This window comes from Helicoverpa zea, chromosome 28 (genome assembly GCF_022581195.2).
Source record: "Helicoverpa zea isolate HzStark_Cry1AcR chromosome 28, ilHelZeax1.1, whole genome shotgun sequence".
NCBI classification, from domain to species: domain Eukaryota; kingdom Metazoa; phylum Arthropoda; class Insecta; order Lepidoptera; family Noctuidae; genus Helicoverpa; species Helicoverpa zea.
The window spans coordinates 7,044,264-7,059,607 of record NC_061479.1 but is presented as its reverse complement, the minus strand read 5'-3'; the positions used below and the strand labels follow the sequence as shown (position 1 = coordinate 7,059,607).

At 35.8% G+C, this 15,344-nt stretch overlaps 1 protein-coding gene across 7 annotated transcripts in view; it reads left to right on the top strand.

Annotated features, from left to right (window-relative positions):
• The first annotated feature begins 2,594 nt into the window (after positions 1-2,594).
• Positions 2,595-15,344, top strand: part of LOC124643677 (copper-transporting ATPase 1) — an 81,443-nt gene continuing 68,693 nt past the window's right edge. For 3 of the 7 annotated variants that reach the window (XR_006985964.1, XM_047182712.1, XM_047182713.1), the window contains exon 1: positions 13,388-13,496. The gene's annotated coding sequence lies outside the window, so the exon portion shown is untranslated. Of the gene's footprint in view, positions 2,895-7,529; positions 7,624-9,441; positions 9,473-13,371; positions 13,497-15,344 lie in introns of those variants that run through there. The other 4 variants (XR_006985966.1, XR_006985962.1, XR_006985965.1 and 1 more) reach the window with 4 other exon arrangements.

Below are 15,344 nucleotides of genomic sequence, written 5' to 3'. Positions count from 1 at the left end.
ACTGACGTCAACGCCCTTGACAATAATAGAGGTGCGAAGTGCTTGCAGTATATTAGTTAGTCGATCGATTAAAAATGATTATAGTCTACAGTATTTTTTTGAGGTCATGATTTATAAGTCAAAATAGTAACTTTACATTTAAAATAAAAAAAATGATTTGTTTTGTATTAAATACAGTATTAGTTGTAAACCAGTCTAACCAAGGGTTATTGGGTTGATGAGGTCAGATAGGCAGTCGTTCCTTGTCAAGCAATGGTACTCAGCTGCATGCGGTTAGACTGGAAGTCGACCCCAACATAGTTGGGAAGCGAGCGCGAAATTTTAATTATTTTTTAAGATTCAAAACCAAAAACTACTTAAAATGTCGCCGAAATATACATTTTCATGAATGGGGGGACTAGGTACGACACACCCGATTTACGTCCCTACGAAAACCCCCTCGCTCGCATAGATAAGTCGATAAAAATAAAGTTAGCAACGACGCGCAGCTAAGCTTCGCGGACCACTCGGAATGCCTCCAGGGACCAACAGTGGTCCGCGGACCACCGGTTAAGAACCACTGCGCTAAACGATCGTTCTATTGTACAGGTCGTACATGGCTGGGCAAGCAAAATAGCGAGCGCGGTTTTTACACTAGGATAAAAATGCATTTCCGAAATTTTGGTCACATCTACCAGTTACCAGTTCCATCTCCTTCAATTCATTATTTTTTGGATTATATGGACGGCTCGGCTCGCTACGCCACATAGCAACTATTCTTTTAGGGAATACGGCTCGCTTTCAAATGACGCGCGCACCGCGCACGTTCGGGAACTCGAGCGTGCATTTTGTTTTGATCGCGCTCTTTTCAAAGTCGACATTTTTTTGTGCAATAACTTACGGATAGTACATATGTTGTTGATGTTGTTAGTTAGTAAAAAAAACATTGTTTAATCAGACACCTTATAGGTCAGAGCCAGGGCCCAGGGTGGGGCAAGTGCCCCAGCTTGCCCCAGTGTGGCTACGCCCATGAAAAGGTATACATGCAAATATATATAATCAGTGGCGGATTAACCCTATAAGCACAACAAGCACGTGCTTGGGGCCCCTGTTCTCCAGGGGCCTCCATCCTCTGCTGGCGTTTCATTTTATACCTACATTTTATCGAGATTCATCCACAATATATCCGAAATCACAAGGCGCGAGCAGTTCGGGAGTGACCCTTCATACACCCCCGCCTCTAAACTTGATTGGTCGCAGTGCTGTAGATTGTTGTACGATCGCAGTGATTTTTTTTTTCAATTGTGCAGTTGTTATACAATTTTTTTTCGGCTTCTACTCATCGTTGGGCAAAGAATTAATAGGCAACGATAGCGTTCCGAAGTCGCTATCGTACAGTCGTTGGGAAGCTCACGCTGTAACTACGAGTGCAATATAACAAACATATCCGAAAATTTTGGATGCTTTAGATCAGTGGTCCTGGTGGTGGTGGGCTGGTGGTGCCTGGAGGCATTCCAAGTGGTCCGCGGACCACCGGTTAAGTCCGCGGACGTTGTTATCGATCTTACGTTATCCATCTTACTTGTCCAACAGAAAGAAATGAAGGTTTGAAATGTAGCCCTTTTACGAAATTTTAGTTCTGAGTCTTAAAACATAATCAAGATTTCCCGCTCGCTTCGCTCGCGTTTTCAAAAACTATATGTCCTCGTTTTTACATTTGTCAACAAATTAAAAGTTAAGTACGTTTGGGCTACATTGTACGTAATTTTGGTTCTGAGTTTATAATAAAAATAATTAAAATTTCGCGCTCGCTTCGCTCGCCTATTCAGAAACTATGTGCCTTCGTTTTTGCATTTGTCAACAAACAAAAAATTAAGTACGTTTGGGATAAATTTTACCTCCGTACGAGTCCGAAAAAAATTTCGCGCTCGCTTCGCTCGCGCATTTGAAACTACATGTGCATCACTCTCGCTTTGCTCGGTCAATTTCTTCAACCTTCTATTTCCATTTAAGTAATAGGGGGTCTACACAGGCTCTGTGCTTAGGGCCTCGGATACTCTTAATCCGCCACTGTATATAATGGTATATATGTATAAATAAGGCTTTTTTTTTACGTCATGTAAATATGTACATAAACTGAACCCAACAATAAAAAATGTCATGGTATAATAAATCATCATTTACTTATCAATTTTTTACTATTTTAGGTTTTCTAAGCCTTGATAGAATTCTGATAACTTTACTAGTTTTGAATTTTGTATTTTTTATGTAAATACAGAATACAGGTTTGGTTTTATTTGTAAAAATATCCTGTAAATATTCTTACCCATATAAAATATCGTTATCAGAATTTAATAGATTAGTATTTCTTTATCAAGTGAACATGCGCACCTCTAATGGTACGTTCCAATTTCTAAAAGAATTACTTTAGTTTAACTTCACACTTTGTTCCGAATGTTAGTTTTATATTAAACATAAACACAAATATTGGCAAATTTTAACCTTTTGAGTCATAATTAATGCATGAATTATTTATTATAACACATAAAATATGTATTAAATATTTCACACATTCATCAGATTTAAATCGTAGTTCAGAACGCAAATGTCAATATGACATTTTGAAATGAAAGAAAAGCAGATTTTCTTGTGATTCCCTGTAAGGTATTTTTCGTTGAAAATATCAACAAACGAGCATTAAATAATATTTTTGATGACTTTTAATTAAATTTGTTGCTTCCATTCAGTGTTCTTCATTATCGTATTACTAAATTCTGGTGTGAAAACGTAAAATATAGCGAAGTGTTTGGTCATGATAAAAAGTAGTTTAGTAATTTTATCGGTTTTCTGCAATAGTGTATGTTTAGGCGGCCTAAATAAAGGTCAACAGCATTGAAGAGGATTCTGCGGTGCTTGTAAGTATCGCTAGTCACTTATAAATAACGATATTTGTAACATAAACAAGGTGTAAAGTATTCATAACATCGGATTCCTTGAAACGTCTAGCGTAAGCAACTAGCACAATTGTTTAACATTATAGAAGGTGATTTTCCTGCCTTTTCTTATGCAAATGTGCGTAAAAATAGTCTGCCTACTCGTTTATCTTTAGAATTAACTTGTAAAGCGTGTTATATTACGCAATTTTAGAGGATTAGTTAGGATTTCGATAAGAAATCGAATGGTATTCACAAATCCTTTGTACGTAGTCATCGTGTGGTGTTACTGACCTAAATATGCTAATTACTGTGGATTGGACCTTCGTTTATCAGTAAAGTCGATTGCCTCAAGATTTTACTGAATATTAATAAAGATTTTATGACAAAAGTGAAGGTGATCAATTTACACTATGTTACTTTCACTTATTAAAATTCATAGACAACATTTGTTTATTTTTTTGCAAACAGGAGTTTTGCTTTAACCACCTTTCTGTCTGATTTTTAAAGTAGGTCTCAACTCATTGTTTAGTTATGTTTAAATAATATAATAAACAATAATAGAGGCTTTGTTTGAGCTTTTAACAATAACTAATGTTATGCATTAGCCTCAAAGATCTGTTTTACTAGTCTATACTAATATTATAAACAGGAAAAATTTATATTTTTGTGTTTGTTTGTAATGGATAAACTCAAAAACTATTGGGCCAATTTTTTAAACTCTTTCACCATTAAAAAGAATGCCATACATTATCTGCAGTTAAGGTTGAAGTTCCCATGGGCACAGGTGAAACCATGTGAAAAGGCTAGTTGAATGTAATGAAAGAAATTATTTCATTTAGTAGAAATGGTGAACTTTACATGACCTTAAAAATTTCATTCCATTCATATCAGATGTCTTTCAAAGTAGGTCAGTAATTTTACTGTGTAATTTTGTAAAATAACTTTTTATTGTTTAGTTTAAATAATATATTAAATTAGGATCTTAGAATAATAATAGAATAATAAGTGATACAATGTGTAGTGTAGTTCGAATACACAGCTTATAATAGGCATTTATTAAATATTTTTCTGTTTTTCCAAAACTAACTGTTTACACTTGTTTTTGAAATTAAATGCGTTTTTAATATTTCTTAAAGGTGGGGGAATATTATTCCATATTTTCGATGCTGTGTATTTGAACCTACCCTTATATCCCTGTGTTCTGTGTTTCGGTATGATAAGTTTATTTTTGAGTTTAGATCTAGTATTTAAGTTATGCGCATCAGCGCACCAAAATAGTTTATTGTATAGGTATGTTGGACGTTTATCAGTGATAACCCTATGTATGAAACCTAATAAATGCACATGACGTCTTGATTCCATATTAAGCAATCCTTTTGCATTTATGATAGGAGATATGTGAGCCCTTCTTGGTACTCTGTAGCAAAAACGAATGCAAGCATTTTGGACCTTCTGAATACATTTTTTCGTCTTTTGAAGTATCCTAGGTCCATACACAACATCACAGTAATTGAATGATGAGAGCACCAATAAATCAGATAAAAGTATCCTTACGTTTTCAGAGAGGAATTCTCGAATACCATACAATACTTTTAACCTGTAAAATGCATTCCGCACTAAATTATTAATATGATCTGAAAAGCGGAGTTCATTGTCCATAAGCAGACCTAAATTTTTTGTAATTCTTACCCTTTCGAGCTCCTCTCCGTTCACAACAATTGGTTCGCATAGATTTTCAGCAGTATTTATTTGGTGTTTCGTACCGATGGTTTGTTCCCACTAGTTCTACTGCTTAGTTCTACCGTAGAACTAGTGGGAACTTTTTTTCCCACTAGTTCTACTAATTGAGGTGTAACAAAATAGTAGAACTAGTGGGAATTATGGTTTTTATTGGTATTCCCACTAGTTCCACTGAACATTTGCAGTAGAACTAATGGGACATTTTGTAGATAGAAGAAGTACAGTCGACGCGCCTGGGTGACATCTCGCCGTGTCCGTGGCCCGTGGTTATCTGTAGTTGTGATGTTTATCAGAGCTCAAAATCGATAGCAGTCGGAATAACTTAGATTTTTTTCATGAATTTCAACAAAAAAGAAATGTTTTTCTTTATAAAAGTACTAGGACAGCAGAAATGAAGAGGAGCTAGGTGGTGTTTAAAATCCGACATTGATATTTATCTACAACACTGCTAATGCTAATTAAAAGACATTGTTTATAATAATACACATTGAATAGGAATGTAAGTATACAATAACGCAAAAATAACTTTGAAGAGACTGGCTATTTGAACTGCAGCCCTATGATTTAGGCAAAAAAATCTATACTAATATTATAAAGCTGAAGAGTTTGTTTGTTTGTTTGAACGCGCTAATCTCAGGAACTACTGGTCCGATTTGAAAATTTCTTTCAGTGTTAGATAGCCCATTTATCGAGGAAGGCTATAGGCTACTTTTTATCCCGGTACGGGGAGTAGTTCCCACGGGATGCGGGTGAAACCGCTGGCAGAAGCTAGTATCAAACAAAAATAATCGTTTTAAAAAACACACTTAAAAAATTACAAAATAATTCGGACATTTACCGTCGTACCACAAAAACTTTTAATAGTCTGTTGAACACTTGTCTAAAAATGTCAAACGACGTTGAACTAAGGTCCCTTTTGTAGCCACACTATTTTTAGACAAATGTTCAACAGATGTTTAACTTTTGTATTAAGACTGTTAGTTCCAAACATAACACTCACATCAAACTAACAAAATCAAAAATCAAAATCAAAAAATCAAAAATCATTTATTCAAACTTGGCTGCAAGACAGCACTTTTTGAACGTCAGGAATTTACTATAGACAGCCCCCAAAACGCCCACCCTTCACCACTTCCTATGTGTTTTTGCTGGAAAGAAGAAGTGGCGCAACAAACTCCCCAGCAACACATGTCTGTCTGTCTGTAGGTTAGAAGAACCTTTTAACTAAACTAACTTTAGTGTGTTTTTTTTTAATCAATGTGTCAAACACCACCACAATGGTGGTTTTTAAAAATCAAAAGAACAAAAAGATTAACTAGCTCCTCTTCATTTCTGCTATCCTAGTACTTATATAAAGAAAAACATTAGATTTTTGTTGAAAGTAATGAAAAAAATCTAAGTTATTCTGACTGCTATCGATTTTGAGCTCTAAAAAAAATCACAACTATCGGCTGTCAACTGTACTTCTTCTGTCAAGTAGAACAAAATTATGTCCCATTAGTTCTACTGTCAATGTTCAGTAGAACTAGTGGGAATACCAATAAAAACCATAATTCCCACTATATAGTTCTACTATTTTGTTACACCTCAAATAGTAGAACTAGTGGGAAAAAAAGTTCCCATTAGTTCTACGGTAGAACTAAGCAGTAGAACTAGTGGGAACAAACCGTACCGATTATGATGCATTTGGTTTTCGATGCGTTGAGTACCAGAGTGTTATTTTGAGACCAGTTAACAATTCCATCTAAATCTTTCGTGATATTTTCAACAGCATTATTTATTTCTAAAGGCAAAAATGACTCATATATTTGAGTATCGTCTGCATATAGGTGGACTTTACAGTGTTGCAGGGTCTTTGGTAAGTCGGCTGTGAAAATAACGTAAAGTAACGGACTCAAAATGGAGCCCTGTGGAACACCTCTATGGACAGGCAGCAGGCTTGATTTGATGGTATTTCCCTTGTCATCATCTGTTACTACTTGTTGGAATCTAAGCGTAAGATATGATTTAAACCATTTGCAGCTATCGGCAGAGACCCCGTAATATTTTAACTTGGCTAGTAGAAGCTCTCTATTTAAACAATCGAAAGCCCTCGAATAGTCCAACAGAATGAGCATCGAGCATCTACCAGCATCTGATTCCGAAAGAATGTCATCTGTAACTTGCGCCAGTGTCGTCGCCGTGCCATGACCTGCGCGAAATCCCGACTGATGAATGGGCAAAATAGAGTTAGTGTCTAGATACGATCTAAATTGCTTCTCTACGATTCTCTCAACAACCTTTGATAAGACGGGAAGTATACTTATAGGACGCATGTCTTTCATTTCGGTAATATTTTTCGTTTTCGGAATGGGTTTGACTAACGCTATTTTCCATGAGTCTGGGAATACTTTTGATTCTAATGATTTATTAATAATACTGGTAATTGTCTGTAACGTTCTAGGAAGAGTAAGCATAATCATATCAATGTTAATTAGGTCATGACCATAAGCTTTCGTTTTTATACAGTTTAAAATTTTTATAACTTGCTCATTTGTTGTTTCTTGAAGCTCGAATTGCGATTGACAAAAGTTTGAGTTCATAAAGGAATTTAAAGTGCCTGAGTCTGGGTTAGAATTTCCGGGTATATCTAAAAAAAAATTATTAATAGCATCCGGATTGTTGAGATGATCGGGGATGCAAGATGATTCATATGGGTATATACCTTCATATCATATGGGCAATAACCTTGATAGGACTAGATATGTATCAACTCAACTCAACAGTGAATTATACTTTTCAATTCAGTATCACACTATTTCCACCTTTTTCCTTTTATAATGTGAATTTTAGATATTTATTATATTAAGATGACCTCAAATTATTTTGTTTCAGAATTTGTGTCTAATAATGGACTGGACAGAGTGAAGTTTTGTGAAATTTACATTGTGAGGGGAAGAACATAGACAACCAAACATGGCTTCATCGTGTAAGTATTTATATCAATATTATTAATGTATTTATTAATTAAATACTTTTGACACATTGTACTACAACAGACTAATAATAAAGCTATTTAAGCTATTATAAAGCTGATGATTTTGTTGGTTTGTATGAATGCGCTAATTTCAAGAACCACTGGTTTCCCTTTAAAACACTTGTTCAGTATTAGATAGGCCATTTATTAAGGAAGGATAAAGATACTACTTTCATCTGGGTTTTTGAAGTAGTTAGCACAGAATGGGGGTAAAAAAGCTGGTGAAAGCTACATTTCAATATTTTCTAAATAATCCATAAATCAAAATTAATGTATTCAAAATTGTTTTTTTTAACATCAAGCATAACAAAGGACAGTCCCTAAAACGCCTACCCTTCACCACTTTCTATGTGTTTTGCTGGAAAGTAGAAGTGGCGTAACAGCAACAGCAATGAAGGGAGAAATAATGGCGTCCACGCCTATTGTCTATTGGCTATTCTCTCTAAGGAGAGCAGCTGCACAGGGCATGTTATAGTGCAGGCACATTTGCTTGGACACAGGTGCACTCACTATTCCTTCACTCTCATAGCGCGGTGAGATGACTGCAATCTAGAGATATAATAAAGAGGAAACATTTTTTTGCTTATATCTTAAAAGCTCCGAAATTACTGAATCAAATAATTAAACAAATTCTTTCATGGAAAGCTACACTCTTCCCGAGTAACATAGGCTACGTTTTATTTCCCACGGGACGTGAGTAAACCCGCGGTAAAAGGGCTAGTATAGTAAGATCTATCTACGCATTATAGTTCGGCCATTCAGAGAATGCGTTCCTGACACGTCGCGATTGAACTGACGACGTAACTACATTCATTGATTATTGATATAATAATGTTGTTTTAATGCTCCTCAATTGTTAAAACGGTAAACAACCAGCAAAAATATTTTTATCGTAACTGCAACGCCATTGCAAAGTTACGTCGTCAGTTCAATCGCGACGTGTCAGGAACGCATTCTCTGAATGGCCGAACTATAGTGTTGCGTATAGCTACAGCATATTGACTTGTAATATATTGATATTAGTCGTCCGATGTGGGCGTCTGTTTTGTACTAATATGACGCATAGCTTGTGTTTATACAAGTTTTCATTAATTCGATATTGGATCTCTTTGGAGAGGAATGTACATATAAAATATAGGCAGATGGTAGGAGATTAGTCATTATTGCGTTTGGTAACTAATAGCGCTTTTGTACTAGAGGATTTTTCAAATCGGTCCAGAAGTTTCGGAGCCTTTAGGGTACAAGCAAACAAAAAATGTTTTATCTTTATTATATTAGTAAAAGATTTGTATAATAGTTTACCGGCGTACAAAAGATGACACATGTAACCGTGCGACAGGTTTTTTTTCCGCGCGAAATATCGTGTGAATACGCGCGACAAAATCTACTAGTGTGAACACGCCGTTAATACTAATGAATGTCAGATGATTTAAAAGCAACATGTATAATATGTCGAAGACAATTAAGTTTTATTTGATAGAAAGTTATGACTGTTTATGACTGTTGTTGGTCTAACCAAGGGGTAACGGGTTGCCCGGGTAACTGGGTTGAGGAGGTCAGATAGGCAGTCGCTTCTTGTAAAGCTATGGTATTCAGCTGAATCCGGTTAGACTGGAAGCCGACCCCAACATGATTGGGAAAAAGGCTCGGAGGATGAGAAAGTTATGATTGTTTGTCGTCACGGGTGTAGGCCGCGTACTCTCTTGTAAGATGGAGTCATATTGTTTATTAGTTTTAGTAATAAAGTAAGATTTATTGTTTCTGTTTCAGTTGAAACAACGGAGATGCTGGAGAAGACACCGTAAGTACATAATTAAAACGAAGTAATCCATATTAAGAAACCAGAAAGTCTGACAAACATTCTTATTATGGGTAGGTCTCAGGTTGCCTCTCTCCCAAAAAAAAAAAGGGTAAATGAGTTGAGGTCAGACAGGCAGTCGCTCCTTGTGGCACACTGGTACTCAGCTGCATTCGGTTAGAATGGAAACCGACCCTAACATAGTTGGCAGAATCAGTCGACTCATCTCCCGAGCCTGTTCCCAACTATGTTGGGTTAGTCGAATCTCACCGGATGCCACTACTGCCTATCTTCAACCCATATACAGTTCTCGCAAAAATTGTGGCGTGTCGCAACTTAATCCTTAAGTACACAAGTACTACTATATAAGTCACAAAACTCTCTCCCATGCTTCTAACACCCCTGTTAGAGTGCGTCTACTCTACACAGTGCATGTAGATTGTAGCTGGAGCAAGTTACCATGCGCAAGTGACAAGAGCACGCGGGTGGGTATTGCTTTGGTACATGCGCGAGTCGCACGTTTTAAAATGCATGTAACCTGCGCATGTGCCTCAACATGCGCAAGCTACTTGCATCGTGTAGGTGCACCCTTATTTAAATTGCGCAATGTTCCGAGACGACAAAAAGTTTGGCGCGAAATGACGAAAACTGGAGATAGTTGTAAATATGTTAATTATATACCTAGTTATTTATTATTACTATAAATTGCAGATTTATTGAAGTCAATGATTTTTGATATCGTGTGATAGTCAAATGAGGCGTAACTATCTGCGTTTGAGACAGATAACAATAAGACAGCATTGCAGAATTAGCTTAGTAACTATTATCGGAATATAATCTGTAGAATTATTTAAATATAGGTAACGTCCTTCATTCTATTTCACTTTATAAAAACACAGGTACTTAACGCAAAAGAAAGGGATTGTTCGCGCGAGTTACCGCAGCGCTGGTACATGAAGGGCTAAAGAAGGAACATGATGTGTTTAAGTCAGTAAGAGTCTGACACTCCCTCACGCTGCACCCACAGCGGGAGGAATCATTTGATAAATTCACATTCCTATAAAAATAAGCAGAAGTTATTAATATGTACCAGTGTTTTCTAAACTAATAATATAAAGATGTGTTTTTTCTTTATAGCAAGTCTTTCGAAACTACTGAAACGATTTGACAAAATTCTTTCACTGTTGGGGCGCTACACTCTTCCCGAGTAACATAGGCTATATTTTATCCCGGTACGGGCAGTAGTCTCCACGGGACGCGGGTGAAACTGCGACTAACAGTTAGTCAATAAAGCGCCTATTGTAATTATTATAGCAGAATATAAATGATGCAGAGATAAAACTTGCTCTGAAAATAACGAAAGGTGTTTTTAATTGATTGCTTATCGCTTTTAGCTAATTAGTTCGAACTTTGGGGTCAATGTTCGTTATCATAAATATGCTTATTCAACAATTTAAGATGTCAAATGTGATAGACAGTTTTATTTTAATTACTAGCTTCTGCTACCGACTTCACTCGCATCCCGTGGCTACTATTTTCGCGCACTTGGATAAACACAGCCTATAGCGTTCTTCGATAAATGAGTTGTCTAATACTGAATATTGAATATAAAAAAAAATACCAGTAGTTAATGAGATTAACGCATTTAAGCAAACAAACTTTTCAGATTTATAATATTAAGTATAGATGTGAAAGTTTTTATGATTACGTCGAATTTTGTAAGCTTCCGGTTTTCAATAAAACGACTTACATTATAATTAGTAAATAATATTGAATCGTAGGATAAATCCATAACAGGTAAACAAACAAGACATTAGGAACTTAAATCCCCGCAAATGAATGGTTTTTCCTATGATATCATGTGATCTGTACACTAATGTAATAAAGAAGAAACATTAACTGTATGTGAGACTACGGCGCCGATTTGAAAACTTCTTCCACTGTTGGAAAGCTACGCTACACCCGAGTAACATAGGCTGTATTTTAGAAGTTCCCTTGGGAAACAACAAAAAAACAGTATAAAATGAATAGGAAAAGTAAGAAATGTGATAGAATTATGTCCCAAATTAAAATTGTTTAACCTCCCCACTCAGAGACATTTAATGGTAACTTAAGCCATTCCTTAGTGAAGGATTTGTGACTGAACCAAAGGTCATATTGGCTAATTAATAGTAACTAATTATCATCATCATCATCATCAAAGCCATAGGACGTCCACTGCTGAACATAGGCCTCCCATAGGAACATAGGATAGGAACTAATTATCAGTAAATAAAATTAAACAATAGAGTCAAACAATTTCCATTTGCAGTAAATAAAATTAAACAATAGAGTCAAACAATTTCCATTTGGGAAAGTGAGCAAAAAATCACGTATGTTGTATGGGAGCCCCCCAAAATATTCATTCTATTATAGTTTTCAGTATTTGTTGTTAAATAGCGGATATAACAACAAATACATCATTTGTGAAAATTTCTACCCTCTAACTATCATGGTTCATGAGATACAGCCTGGTGACAGACAGACGGACGGACGGACAGAGGATCGAAAACAAAAGGGTCCCGTTTTACCCTTTGGGTACGAAACCCTAATAAAAACTTATCGGTCTCTATACTGTGTTTATGTATATGTACATAGGTTGCAGGACAGTACATACACACGGAGTTACCTTTAAAACCCGCTTAAGCTGGTTGCAGAATCTTTATCTTTGTCATTGAGACCGTGAGACGACGGCTACACCGGATTGTCTTATAAAACTGACGATTTTGTACATTATGCTAATAGTGATAGAGTGCATTTTGTATTGAACGCTGTGATACTATGATCTAAGTAGCGTAATCTGTTTAGTGATGGGCTTGTGTCGGTGTGGGTTTGTCGATAGTTTGTTGCTATCGACGTCGATAGAGTCATTTTGGACAAGTGTTAAATGCATACGTTTTAAACTGATGAATAATCAATAATTAGTAAAAATATATTACCAGTATTAAATATACTACAGTATATTAAACAACTACTGAATCGGTTGTAATAAACGACTTGTCCTTGAATTTGTATTGACACAGATTGGTAAGTATCTTAACGGGAAAACTCACTTTTAATGTAGAGTCAAAGCTCTTGGTTATTATCGATATTTTATAACAAAAAAAAAAATACAGTGAACAAAGATTTAATACTTACCCTAATACTAACAGAACCAAAGTTCGAGTTTTTTTGAAATGTGAGTAAAAACCACATGTAAAACCTAACTCCCAAAACTTTAAACTTATATAACCCAAAGGGAAAGTGGTCCATATTGCCATTTTAACAAAATGTCACAAGTTTTGGTCAATTTTGCAGTTTTCGCCTGCAAAGATACCGTTATGTAAATTACTTTCATTTTAAGTGGTCGGTAGAGTTGTAGAGATAAAGAAATGTTTTATGTTGCAAAAGTTAAAAGGATGTGTGGCAGTCGATATTTTAGTTTTGAAAATACTCCTTTGGTTTAGGCAGATAGGTACTTTAAAAAATGTGTCAAATGTCCCTTGTTGGGGGATGATCAAAAACAATGTTTCTTGTGAAGATTGCGGAAAAAGAAAACGACTACACATAGAATTCGGATAACAGCAGGAGGATGATGATGCCCCATATTGGTGTATTTGTATCAAGTATTGTACCTAACGGAATGGCATCTGTACCACGATAATAAAATTAAATATACTGTAAAACAATATAAATTTATCGAAATCAGTTTGTTTTTTAAAGTTTACAGGTGTCTATTCGATAAAGCACAATCAATCGTATTTTAGAACCACGTCAAAACTGTATCAGGAATATTATCGACCGCTTGAAAAAAATAAAATATCGATAAATCCTAGCGACTCATGTCACATCACTAGTATTCCTCCATTGAGGTATCTGGTCAGGTCCGCGGCAGTAATCGCGCGCGCTCGCGGACCACCGCTCGTAATGCACGGCGAAAGTTGCCGAACTCGCCCGAACACGATCGGAACACTTTCCAAATTCAAAATGCTCTGATTTTGATTATTCGGTAATTTTTAGCAACCAGTGTTTTGTGTAGTGTTTTGTTTTTTGTTTAAGTGTGTGTTGGTGTTCTTTTTTCGAATTTTTGAATTTCGAGATTGGAATCATTGTTTTTTTTTTGTTTTTATCTTCAAGAGTTTTTTTGTTTAGTTGTTATAAGAAGTTCTTATTATAAGTTCGGTCGGTTATTGCTTACTTATAAATGGAGTGTTTTATAAGTTTTTAAGTAAAGGAAGTTGGCGCGTAATTCAGCTGGTTATTTCAAGTGAAAGTTTATTGTAATGGACAGATTGGATGCGGTAACTGACAGACAAGTTGCTACTCAGTTAATGCCCTGGTTTTGCTTTAGTTTCGTACTAAGATCTGCCTGCGGCGTTGCATGTTTTGCAGGCTCATAAAACAGTCTATACTTAAGTATCTCAGTAATGGGCAATTATTACCATGGTCTACCTTGAAGGTAGAGACTAACCCCAAAATACTCAAATGATACAAAGTCAAATCATTTATTTCAGTTAGGCCTTTACAAGCACTTCTGTTCTACAATAATATTTAGTTTGATTCTATTTATCCGTTCCAAAATTAGCTAACTAAGTACAAAAGTACAAGTAGTTTTATTATAAAAGAGTTAAAACCCAGGATTAATCACAGATTTTAGAGCTTCAAACCTGGGTTTAAGTTGTGCGCAATTGCGTACAAAAATCAAAAATATACATAATCGGTAATGAAGTTCTAGAAATAGTTTCGATATAAAATCATATCAATGTAGACTCGTCTGTTTTAGAAATTAGTTTACTAGCTTTTGCTACTGGTTTCATCCGTGGGAACTACTCCGTTCACCCGCATGATAGTAGCCTATAGCCTTACTCGATAAATGGGCTGATTTCACTGAAACATTTTTCCAATCGGTTCCGTAGCTTGTAAGGTTAGCGTTCAAACAAACTCTTCAGATTTATAGCTAATGTAGACAGAGATTATGGTATATTGAAATAACCGCCAAATTCCAAGCAATGGAGGACAAATTATTGCCATGTATTTGTATGTAATTATTAAAACAATGAACTGACGTTTGTCCGTAAAAACCTTGCTGAAATATAACTAAGCAATCGTAGGTATCATTGAGAAAATGTGTTGAGGAAACTTGGTTAATTTCAATTCAAACAGTATTATTTATTTATCTAATCAAACGGTTCAGTGTAAAATCCGTCCTTAATACCTAATATAAATGTGAGAGTAACTCTTGTCGCGCTTTAACGACAAAACTACTGAACGGTTTTCAAAGAATTTCATTACAAATATTGTCTTTCTAAAGCCTGACAAACGTTTTACCCGGATGCAGGAAGTGGTAGGTACCTATGTACTTAAAGGTCCAGTAGTTCCTGTAATTAAAGGATTCAAACAAACAAACAGAGTCTTCAACCTTATAATATTACTTAGTACCCAAAGATTGCGTTGGAACAATCTTCAGGATAACAGCAATTTTCTTATTACAAACATAATGTTCGTTAGTCATGCTATTGACATGTGAGATATTATTATGATACTCAATCAAGGAAATATCATTAGAAACGTTATGAGTTTTATTCATATGGAAAATTTGTAATGGCTCCAAGCCGATTTCGGCCACGGTGTCCTCATATAAGATCAGCCAACTACGTAGGACATATTACAGTGCACAAGCATTTGTGCAGACATGAGTGCACTCACTACTCGTTTACTCTCATAGTCCTTTTTTTACCGACGTCAAATATCATCAAATGACCCTTCCCGCTGTGGGCGAGGGAGTGTCAGACTCTTACTGACTAAAAACCGTAGTGTTCCGTCGTAGGACTTTTATGTACTAGGGCCGCGGTATCTC